Source organism: Mytilus edulis, chromosome 4 (genome assembly GCF_963676685.1).
Source record: "Mytilus edulis chromosome 4, xbMytEdul2.2, whole genome shotgun sequence".
Taxonomy (NCBI): Eukaryota; Metazoa; Mollusca; class Bivalvia; order Mytilida; family Mytilidae; genus Mytilus; species Mytilus edulis.
The window spans coordinates 96,626,258-96,637,477 of NC_092347.1; the positions used below are offsets into that span (position 1 = coordinate 96,626,258).

An 11,220-nucleotide genomic window follows, 5' to 3' on the forward strand; every position below is an offset into this window, starting at 1 on the left:
TGTTAAGAAGCCATTTACTGTCAATCAAATTTTTCTTTGTTTATATACTAATCATAAACACCAAGGATTAAACACAATAAAAACACGAACACACGCCAATCATTAAAATATCTTTTGTCAATAAGCATAATAAATCACAATATTATTTTAAATAGAAGTTAATTGTCCTCATTTAAACCAAGGAATTGTATATTTAAATATACAATTCCTTGTTTAAACATATCAATTCAACTCATATATCAAATATTTAATACATTTCTATATATGGTTTTTTTCAAAAATATTCATTATAATCTCATAAATTCGTATATAATTTTAATATACATTTTATAAAGTTTTCTTTTAATAAAGTAACAAATAGCAATCTACTTATCGTAGTCCGAGTTTGTGCAATATATTTCTGCATATAAATAATAGTAGGCCGAGTTTGTTATAGTCCAAGTTTGTTATAGTCCGATTTTGTTATAGGCCGTTTTTGTTTTAGTCCGAGTTATCCAGCAGCGCCTAAAACAAGTGTTCAGCCCCGTGCCAGTAATGCATTTTAAAAGCGAAAATTTTCTTGAGTTTTTGCTGATCTTTATCAATAACATTTATCTTAAACAATTTATAATATCTAGGTATAAATAAAAAACTACTTACCATCATTTTCGGTGGTGTACAAGGTGAAATCATCCATAAATCAGTCTGACAACATCTGGAATTGAGCTTCTAATTTGGGTCAAAATCTTTAATTGTTTTTACATAGGCGGTAATGGTAACGTTTTTTCCTGTAGCTCAGTCCATATCGTTAACTTGAATATGTATGATAGCTTGTTTCGAAGCTGTGACATTTTCACATATGTGGTTAAATTTTCGGGGTACGAAGTGAGATTACTTTTTCCGTAAATTAGCAAACCCCGAACATCCTGTTGTGATGCGGCTCCTTGTGGTAAAATATCCCCTTTTTAACACAATAAGTTCTTTGAAAATTTAATACTTTGAACACATTCAATAGCTCCATAGTTTTTACACATTTATTCTATGTTCCTCTACTTTCCTAATCACCACAAATAATTAAGTTCAGTCATTTGCTAAAAATAGAAACATGTCCAATATCACTACACAGAGATTTTTTCTTTACACGTGACTTTTGAGTTCCTCATTTCAAGGCGCATTAGGGATGTTGTCCCATATTGAAATCCATACTTCTGATTTTTCCAAATATTTTTATGTGATCTTCATCGGTATAATATTCTGAATAAATCTTTGTATTTTTGTCCATTTCTGAAAAAAAATAAAGTTGTTTTAGCACTATAAGGCAATGACACTTTCGACGCTATATTCATTTTTTTTTAATACAATGAGTATGTATAAGTAATTTCTTCCAGATTACCTCCACTAGTCAAATCAAGGACAAAACTTCTGATTATAACCTTTAATTACAATACACAGACCCTGATAAAGCATTCTATAAAATTTTCTTGTGCCTTAAAGTGCATTTTGACAGAGAAATTATGCAAAACCGAAGGTTTTATAAAAAAAACAACACCAAAATAATTAGTCTTACTAGTGGAAATCTTGTATTTAATACTGTTGAAACCACTCTAAACTACTGGGAAAGTCATCCGTATCATATAATTAGAGTGCAATATAGTGCAAATTTTCAAAACTTGTCCTTTCACATAATTCCATTTGAGAAAAAATGTTTTTTACATGTTTTTCCAGTGAAAACCTTTTATCAGTGAGAAATCCACATGAGGTCTTAACGGAAACATTGTGACATCACATGTATTATGGCGTCATTAAATAACGACAGATCAAAATAGCGCTAAATATAGTTTGCAGTGTTACATGAGAAACAGTTGCCGCAAGATTTAACTCGAAAAATTGAGTCCAAACGATCTGTAACTAAGCCTTTTCATTTAATACCAAGACCATAGCAACAGTTTTCATATTAGCATATTTTTAACATACCGACTGTAATTTCAATTGCATAAATACCAGAAATAAACAATTAGAGCTTGATTAATAGAACAAAATGCTTACCAGTTATTCAGGACTTTTTAAAACCTCTAGTTTGCCATCTCAGGTTGAAAAATAATGATATGTCTGGAACTGAAATAAGACAAAAAAAATTACTCAGGCTGTGTTATCATTTGATTTAAATACATAAGTATTATTGAGAGAGAAAAATCTATTCTTGAAAGTTTAATCACAAAGAAAGACAAATGCTTTTCCCTTGTGGCTTAGCCACCTTCATTTAAACCTTTTGTATTAGAACCATGGGTAGTAGCTAACTAGCTTAATAGTTGAATAGGTGCAGAAATATTTTTTTCAAGAAGGTTTGACCCTCCCCCTTTTTCACTGAGAAATGACAATATCCTTTGTTTTGCTCATGTACATTAAAAATAATAATTCATGATTTTCTAAAAACATGTAACTGTTTTTGTCTGTTTTTTTGTGCATATGATATCTACTGACCAGGGGTCAAATCATTGGATAAAGGCACATGCGATGATGAATCTCACATTACTCGTATGAAGTGTGTTATCTCCCTTGATTATCAGGTATTCCTGTAGACCAGAGTGATATTACATAACAAAGACTATATTGTGTCATGTTTACTTACAATTTAATAATATTTAAAAGTTATTTCTTGCCTTTCAATGTAGTAAACACATTCCTTTCGGATCTCTCGGAAGTAAACAAATTTATGATTGTGCCTAAAACGAATCCATGATATCTCGGCCTATAACAAAATCGGACTATAACAAACTCGGCCTATAACACAATCGGCCTCCCAAAATCGGACTAAAACAAACTCGGACTATACCAAACTCGGACTACTAGATAAGAAGAATATAAGTATAATGTTGGTTGTTGTTGTTATTTGAAATTAATTTTCAATTCTTAATTTAAAATGAATTGCTATCTACAATTAATTAAATAATTTATTTTTGAACATTTTTGAAGGGGATAAAAAAAAATACGTTAACAAGATATATATAAAAATAAAAGTACAAAAAACTTCTTTTTAATATTGATATATTGAAAATTCAGCACTGATTTGTCTTTTAAGTATCATTATTTGTAATAATGTCCCTCTCAGAATTTTGCTGTAATTAACCTAACGTTAAGTATATGGGACCAAAAGTAATGGTCACTATTTAGAACCGTTTTGTTTGTGGCTTTGGGCCTTCTAAAAGTAAGTACCTATCATAAACAAAATTCCTTCTAAATTAAAGTCACGTTCGTAGTTGTATAAAAGAACTGTCCCTAACAAGACAGTTCAGATTGTAACTAGGCACTGAATAAAAGTTAGTTCCTCTTTAGTAATTGGTTTTATAGTGCGACACACACACATAGCACATACAAAACATACATAGCACATACAGACTTCTGAGTCATATCTGAGGTAACATGCAAAAATGAATGGTGTTGTAATTTAAAGGCAAAAGCACGAGTATAAACATAGGCAGGAGTAATTAACAGCTAGTCATTTGGATTTTTTCATGTTATTTTATATTTATGTATAATAAATGTTTGCCTCGGCTTGCCTTTCTAAAAACAGTGTATCTGTTTGATGTGACCATTTGAATATAATTACCTTTCAATTGCTGAATCAATTAATAAAGAACTACAGATTAGTGAAATTGTTAAGAAGCCATTTACTGTCAATCAAATTTTTCTTTGTTTATATACTAATCATAAACACCAAGGATTAAACACAATAAAAACACGAACACACGCCAATCATTAAAATATCTTTTGTCAATAAGCATAATAAATCACAATATTATTTTAAATAGAAGTTAATTGTCCTCATTTAAACCAAGGAATTGTATATTTAAATATACAATTCCTTGTTTAAACATATCAATTCAACTCATATATCAAATATTTAATACATTTCTATATATGGTTTTTTTCAAAAATATTCATTATAATCTCATAAATTCGTATATAATTTTAATATACATTTTATAAAGTTTTCTTTTAATAAAGTAACAAATAGCAATCTACTTATCGTAGTCCGAGTTTGTGCAATATATTTCTGCATATAAATAATAGTAGGCCGAGTTTGTTATAGTCCAAGTTTGTTATAGTCCGATTTTGTTATAGGCCGTTTTTGTTTTAGTCCGAGTTATCCAGCAGCGCCTAAAACAAGTGTTCAGCCCCGTGCCAGTAATGCATTTTAAAAGCGAAAATTTTCTTGAGTTTTTGCTGATCTTTATCAATAACATTTATCTTAAACAATTTATAATATCTAGGTATAAATAAAAAACTACTTACCATCATTTTCGGTGGTGTACAAGGTGAAATCATCCATAAATCAGTCTGACAACATCTGGAATTGAGCTTCTAATTTGGGTCAAAATCTTTAATTGTTTTTACATAGGCGGTAATGGTAACGTTTTTTCCTGTAGCTCAGTCCATATCGTTAACTTGAATATGTATGATAGCTTGTTTCGAAGCTGTGACATTTTCACATATGTGGTTAAATTTTCGGGGTACGAAGTGAGATTACTTTTTCCGTAAATTAGCAAACCCCGAACATCCTGTTGTGATGCGGCTCCTTGTGGTAAAATATCCCCTTTTTAACACAATAAGTTCTTTGAAAATTTAATACTTTGAACACATTCAATAGCTCCATAGTTTTTACACATTTATTCTATGTTCCTCTACTTTCCTAATCACCACAAATAATTAAGTTCAGTCATTTGCTAAAAATAGAAACATGTCCAATATCACTACACAGAGATTTTTTCTTTACACGTGACTTTTGAGTTCCTCATTTCAAGGCGCATTAGGGATGTTGTCCCATATGGAAATCCATACTTCTGATTTTTCCAAATATTTTTATGTGATCTTCATCGGTATAATATTCTGAATAAATCTTTGTATTTTTGTCCATTTCTGAAAAAAAATAAAGTTGTTTTAGCACTATAAGGCAATGACACTTTCGACGCTATATTCATTTTTTTTTAATACAATGAGTATGTATAAGTAATTTCTTCCAGATTACCTCCACTAGTCAAATCAAGGACAAAACTTCTGATTATAACCTTTAATTACAATACACAGACCCTGATAAAGCATTCTATAAAATTTTCTTGTGCCTTAAAGTGCATTTTGACAGAGAAATTATGCAAAACCGAAGGTTTTATAAAAAAAACAACACCAAAATAATTAGTCTTACTAGTGGAAATCTTGTATTTAATACTGTTGAAACCACTCTAAACTACTGGGAAAGTCATCCGTATCATATAATTAGAGTGCAATATAGTGCAAATTTTCAAAACTTGTCCTTTCACATAATTCCATTTGAGAAAAAATGTTTTTTACATGTTTTTCCAGTGAAAACCTTTTATCAGTGAGAAATCCACATGAGGTCTTAACGGAAACATTGTGACATCACATGTATTATGGCGTCATTAAATAACGACAGATCAAAATAGCGCTAAATATAGTTTGCAGTGTTACATGAGAAACAGTTGCCGCAAGATTTAACTCGAAAAATTGAGTCCAAACGATCTGTAACTAAGCCTTTTCATTTAATACCAAGACCATAGCAACAGTTTTCATATTAGCATATTTTTAACATACCGACTGTAATTTCAATTGCATAAATACCAGAAATAAACAATTAGAGCTTGATTAATAGAACAAAATGCTTACCAGTTATTCAGGACTTTTTAAAACCTCTAGTTTGCCATCTCAGGTTGAAAAATAATGATATGTCTGGAACTGAAATAAGACAAAAAAAATTACTCAGGCTGTGTTATCATTTGATTTAAATACATAAGTATTATTGAGAGAGAAAAATCTATTCTTGAAAGTTTAATCACAAAGAAAGACAAATGCTTTTCCCTTGTGGCTTAGCCACCTTCATTTAAACCTTTTGTATTAGAACCATGGGTAGTAGCTAACTAGCTTAATAGTTGAATAGGTGCAGAAATATTTTTTTCAAGAAGGTTTGACCCTCCCCCTTTTTCACTGAGAAATGACAATATCCTTTGTTTTGCTCATGTACATTAAAAATAATAATTCATGATTTTCTAAAAACATGTAACTGTTTTTGTCTGTTTTTTTGTGCATATGATATCTACTGACCAGGGGTCAAATCATTGGATAAAGGCACATGCGATGATGAATCTCACATTACTCGTATGAAGTGTGTTATCTCCCTTGATTATCAGGTATTCCTGTAGACCAGAGTGATATTACATAACAAAGACTATATTGTGTCATGTTTACTTACAATTTAATAATATTTAAAAGTTATTTCTTGCCTTTCAATGTAGTAAACACATTCCTTTCGGATCTCTCGGAAGTAAACAAATTTATGATTGTGCCTAAAACGAATCCATGATATCTCGGCCTATAACAAAATCGGACTATAACAAACTCGGCCTATAACACAATCGGCCTCCCAAAATCGGACTAAAACAAACTCGGACTATACCAAACTCGGACTACTAGATAAGAAGAATATAAGTATAATGTTGGTTGTTGTTGTTATTTGAAATTAATTTTCAATTCTTAATTTAAAATGAATTGCTATCTACAATTAATTAAATAATTTATTTTTGAACATTTTTGAAGGGGATAAAAAAAAATACGTTAACAAGATATATATAAAAATAAAAGTACAAAAAACTTCTTTTTAATATTGATATATTGAAAATTCAGCACTGATTTGTCTTTTAAGTATCATTATTTGTAATAATGTCCCTCTCAGAATTTTGCTGTAATTAACCTAACGTTAAGTATATGGGACCAAAAGTAATGGTCACTATTTAGAACCGTTTTGTTTGTGGCTTTGGGCCTTCTAAAAGTAAGTACCTATCATAAACAAAATTCCTTCTAAATTAAAGTCACGTTCGTAGTTGTATAAAAGAACTGTCCCTAACAAGACAGTTCAGATTGTAACTAGGCACTGAATAAAAGTTAGTTCCTCTTTAGTAATTGGTTTTATAGTGCGACACACACACATAGCACATACAAAACATACATAGCACATACAGACTTCTGAGTCATATCTGAGGTAACATGCAAAAATGAATGGTGTTGTAATTTAAAGGCAAAAGCACGAGTATAAACATAGGCAGGAGTAATTAACAGCTAGTCATTTGGATTTTTTCATGTTATTTTATATTTATGTATAATAAATGTTTGCCTCGGCTTGCCTTTCTAAAAACAGTGTATCTGTTTGATGTGACCATTTGAATATAATTACCTTTCAATTGCTGAATCAATTAATAAAGAACTACAGATTAGTGAAATTGTTAAGAAGCCATTTACTGTCAATCAAATTTTTCTTTGTTTATATACTAATCATAAACACCAAGGATTAAACACAATAAAAACACGAACACACGCCAATCATTAAAATATCTTTTGTCAATAAGCATAATAAATCACAATATTATTTTAAATAGAAGTTAATTGTCCTCATTTAAACCAAGGAATTGTATATTTAAATATACAATTCCTTGTTTAAACATATCAATTCAACTCATATATCAAATATTTAATACATTTCTATATATGGTTTTTTTCAAAAATATTCATTATAATCTCATAAATTCGTATATAATTTTAATATACATTTTATAAAGTTTTCTTTTAATAAAGTAACAAATAGCAATCTACTTATCGTAGTCCGAGTTTGTGCAATATATTTCTGCATATAAATAATAGTAGGCCGAGTTTGTTATAGTCCAAGTTTGTTATAGTCCGATTTTGTTATAGGCCGTTTTTGTTTTAGTCCGAGTTATCCAGCAGCGCCTAAAACAAGTGTTCAGCCCCGTGCCAGTAATGCATTTTAAAAGCGAAAATTTTCTTGAGTTTTTGCTGATCTTTATCAATAACATTTATCTTAAACAATTTATAATATCTAGGTATAAATAAAAAACTACTTACCATCATTTTCGGTGGTGTACAAGGTGAAATCATCCATAAATCAGTCTGACAACATCTGGAATTGAGCTTCTAATTTGGGTCAAAATCTTTAATTGTTTTTACATAGGCGGTAATGGTAACGTTTTTTCCTGTAGCTCAGTCCATATCGTTAACTTGAATATGTATGATAGCTTGTTTCGAAGCTGTGACATTTTCACATATGTGGTTAAATTTTCGGGGTACGAAGTGAGATTACTTTTTCCGTAAATTAGCAAACCCCGAACATCCTGTTGTGATGCGGCTCCTTGTGGTAAAATATCCCCTTTTTAACACAATAAGTTCTTTGAAAATTTAATACTTTGAACACATTCAATAGCTCCATAGTTTTTACACATTTATTCTATGTTCCTCTACTTTCCTAATCACCACAAATAATTAAGTTCAGTCATTTGCTAAAAATAGAAACATGTCCAATATCACTACACAGAGATTTTTTCTTTACACGTGACTTTTGAGTTCCTCATTTCAAGGCGCATTAGGGATGTTGTCCCATATTGAAATCCATACTTCTGATTTTTCCAAATATTTTTATGTGATCTTCATCGGTATAATATTCTGAATAAATCTTTGTATTTTTGTCCATTTCTGAAAAAAAATAAAGTTGTTTTAGCACTATAAGGCAATGACACTTTCGACGCTATATTCATTTTTTTTTAATACAATGAGTATGTATAAGTAATTTCTTCCAGATTACCTCCACTAGTCAAATCAAGGACAAAACTTCTGATTATAACCTTTAATTACAATACACAGACCCTGATAAAGCATTCTATAAAATTTTCTTGTGCCTTAAAGTGCATTTTGACAGAGAAATTATGCAAAACCGAAGGTTTTATAAAAAAAACAACACCAAAATAATTAGTCTTACTAGTGGAAATCTTGTATTTAATACTGTTGAAACCACTCTAAACTACTGGGAAAGTCATCCGTATCATATAATTAGAGTGCAATATAGTGCAAATTTTCAAAACTTGTCCTTTCACATAATTCCATTTGAGAAAAAATGTTTTTTACATGTTTTTCCAGTGAAAACCTTTTATCAGTGAGAAATCCACATGAGGTCTTAACGGAAACATTGTGACATCACATGTATTATGGCGTCATTAAATAACGACAGATCAAAATAGCGCTAAATATAGTTTGCAGTGTTACATGAGAAACAGTTGCCGCAAGATTTAACTCGAAAAATTGAGTCCAAACGATCTGTAACTAAGCCTTTTCATTTAATACCAAGACCATAGCAACAGTTTTCATATTAGCATATTTTTAACATACCGACTGTAATTTCAATTGCATAAATACCAGAAATAAACAATTAGAGCTTGATTAATAGAACAAAATGCTTACCAGTTATTCAGGACTTTTTAAAACCTCTAGTTTGCCATCTCAGGTTGAAAAATAATGATATGTCTGGAACTGAAATAAGACAAAAAAAATTACTCAGGCTGTGTTATCATTTGATTTAAATACATAAGTATTATTGAGAGAGAAAAATCTATTCTTGAAAGTTTAATCACAAAGAAAGACAAATGCTTTTCCCTTGTGGCTTAGCCACCTTCATTTAAACCTTTTGTATTAGAACCATGGGTAGTAGCTAACTAGCTTAATAGTTGAATAGGTGCAGAAATATTTTTTTCAAGAAGGTTTGACCCTCCCCCTTTTTCACTGAGAAATGACAATATCCTTTGTTTTGCTCATGTACATTAAAAATAATAATTCATGATTTTCTAAAAACATGTAACTGTTTTTGTCTGTTTTTTTGTGCATATGATATCTACTGACCAGGGGTCAAATCATTGGATAAAGGCACATGCGATGATGAATCTCACATTACTCGTATGAAGTGTGTTATCTCCCTTGATTATCAGGTATTCCTGTAGACCAGAGTGATATTACATAACAAAGACTATATTGTGTCATGTTTACTTACAATTTAATAATATTTAAAAGTTATTTCTTGCCTTTCAATGTAGTAAACACATTCCTTTCGGATCTCTCGGAAGTAAACAAATTTATGATTGTGCCTAAAACGAATCCATGATATCTCGGCCTATAACAAAATCGGACTATAACAAACTCGGCCTATAACACAATCGGCCTCCCAAAATCGGACTAAAACAAACTCGGACTATACCAAACTCGGACTACTAGATAAGAAGAATATAAGTATAATGTTGGTTGTTGTTGTTATTTGAAATTAATTTTCAATTCTTAATTTAAAATGAATTGCTATCTACAATTAATTAAATAATTTATTTTTGAACATTTTTGAAGGGGATAAAAAAAAATACGTTAACAAGATATATATAAAAATAAAAGTACAAAAAACTTCTTTTTAATATTGATATATTGAAAATTCAGCACTGATTTGTCTTTTAAGTATCATTATTTGTAATAATGTCCCTCTCAGAATTTTGCTGTAATTAACCTAACGTTAAGTATATGGGACCAAAAGTAATGGTCACTATTTAGAACCGTTTTGTTTGTGGCTTTGGGCCTTCTAAAAGTAAGTACCTATCATAAACAAAATTCCTTCTAAATTAAAGTCACGTTCGTAGTTGTATAAAAGAACTGTCCCTAACAAGACAGTTCAGATTGTAACTAGGCACTGAATAAAAGTTAGTTCCTCTTTAGTAATTGGTTTTATAGTGCGACACACACACATAGCACATACAAAACATACATAGCACATACAGACTTCTGAGTCATATCTGAGGTAACATGCAAAAATGAATGGTGTTGTAATTTAAAGGCAAAAGCACGAGTATAAACATAGGCAGGAGTAATTAACAGCTAGTCATTTGGATTTTTTCATGTTATTTTATATTTATGTATAATAAATGTTTGCCTCGGCTTGCCTTTCTAAAAACAGTGTATCTGTTTGATGTGACCATTTGAATATAATTACCTTTCAATTGCTGAATCAATTAATAAAGAACTACAGATTAGTGAAATTGTTAAGAAGCCATTTACTGTCAATCAAATTTTTCTTTGTTTATATACTAATCATAAACACCAAGGATTAAACACAATAAAAACACGAACACACGCCAATCATTAAAATATCTTTTGTCAATAAGCATAATAAATCACAATATTATTTTAAATAGAAGTTAATTGTCCTCATTTAAACCAAGGAATTGTATATTTAAATATACAATTCCTTGTTTAAACATATCAATTCAACTCATATATCAAATATTTAATACATTTCTATATATGGTTTTTTTCAAAAATATTCATTATAATCTCATAAATTCGTATATAATTTTAATA

General features: G+C 29.9%; 1 protein-coding gene and 3 long non-coding RNA genes across 4 annotated transcripts in view; all 4 read right to left on the reverse strand.

Annotated features, from left to right (window-relative positions):
• The window catches only part of LOC139521174 (von Willebrand factor D and EGF domain-containing protein-like), an 82,962-nt gene that overhangs the window by 59,933 nt on the left and 11,809 nt on the right, over positions 1–11,220 (reverse strand). The window lies entirely within an intron of this gene.
• Positions 958–2,310, reverse strand: LOC139521148 (uncharacterized). Its single transcript, XR_011664019.1, has 2 exons — positions 2,026–2,310; positions 958–1,263 (listed from the first exon to the last, which is right to left on the reverse strand). It is a non-coding gene; the product is annotated as an uncharacterized lncRNA (long non-coding RNA).
• LOC139521149 (uncharacterized) lies at positions 4,591–5,943 on the reverse strand. Its single transcript, XR_011664020.1, has 2 exons — positions 5,659–5,943; positions 4,591–4,896 (listed from the first exon to the last, which is right to left on the reverse strand). It is a non-coding gene; the product is annotated as an uncharacterized lncRNA (long non-coding RNA).
• On the reverse strand, positions 8,224–9,576 carry LOC139521150 (uncharacterized). Its single transcript, XR_011664021.1, has 2 exons — positions 9,292–9,576; positions 8,224–8,529 (listed from the first exon to the last, which is right to left on the reverse strand). It is a non-coding gene; the product is annotated as an uncharacterized lncRNA (long non-coding RNA).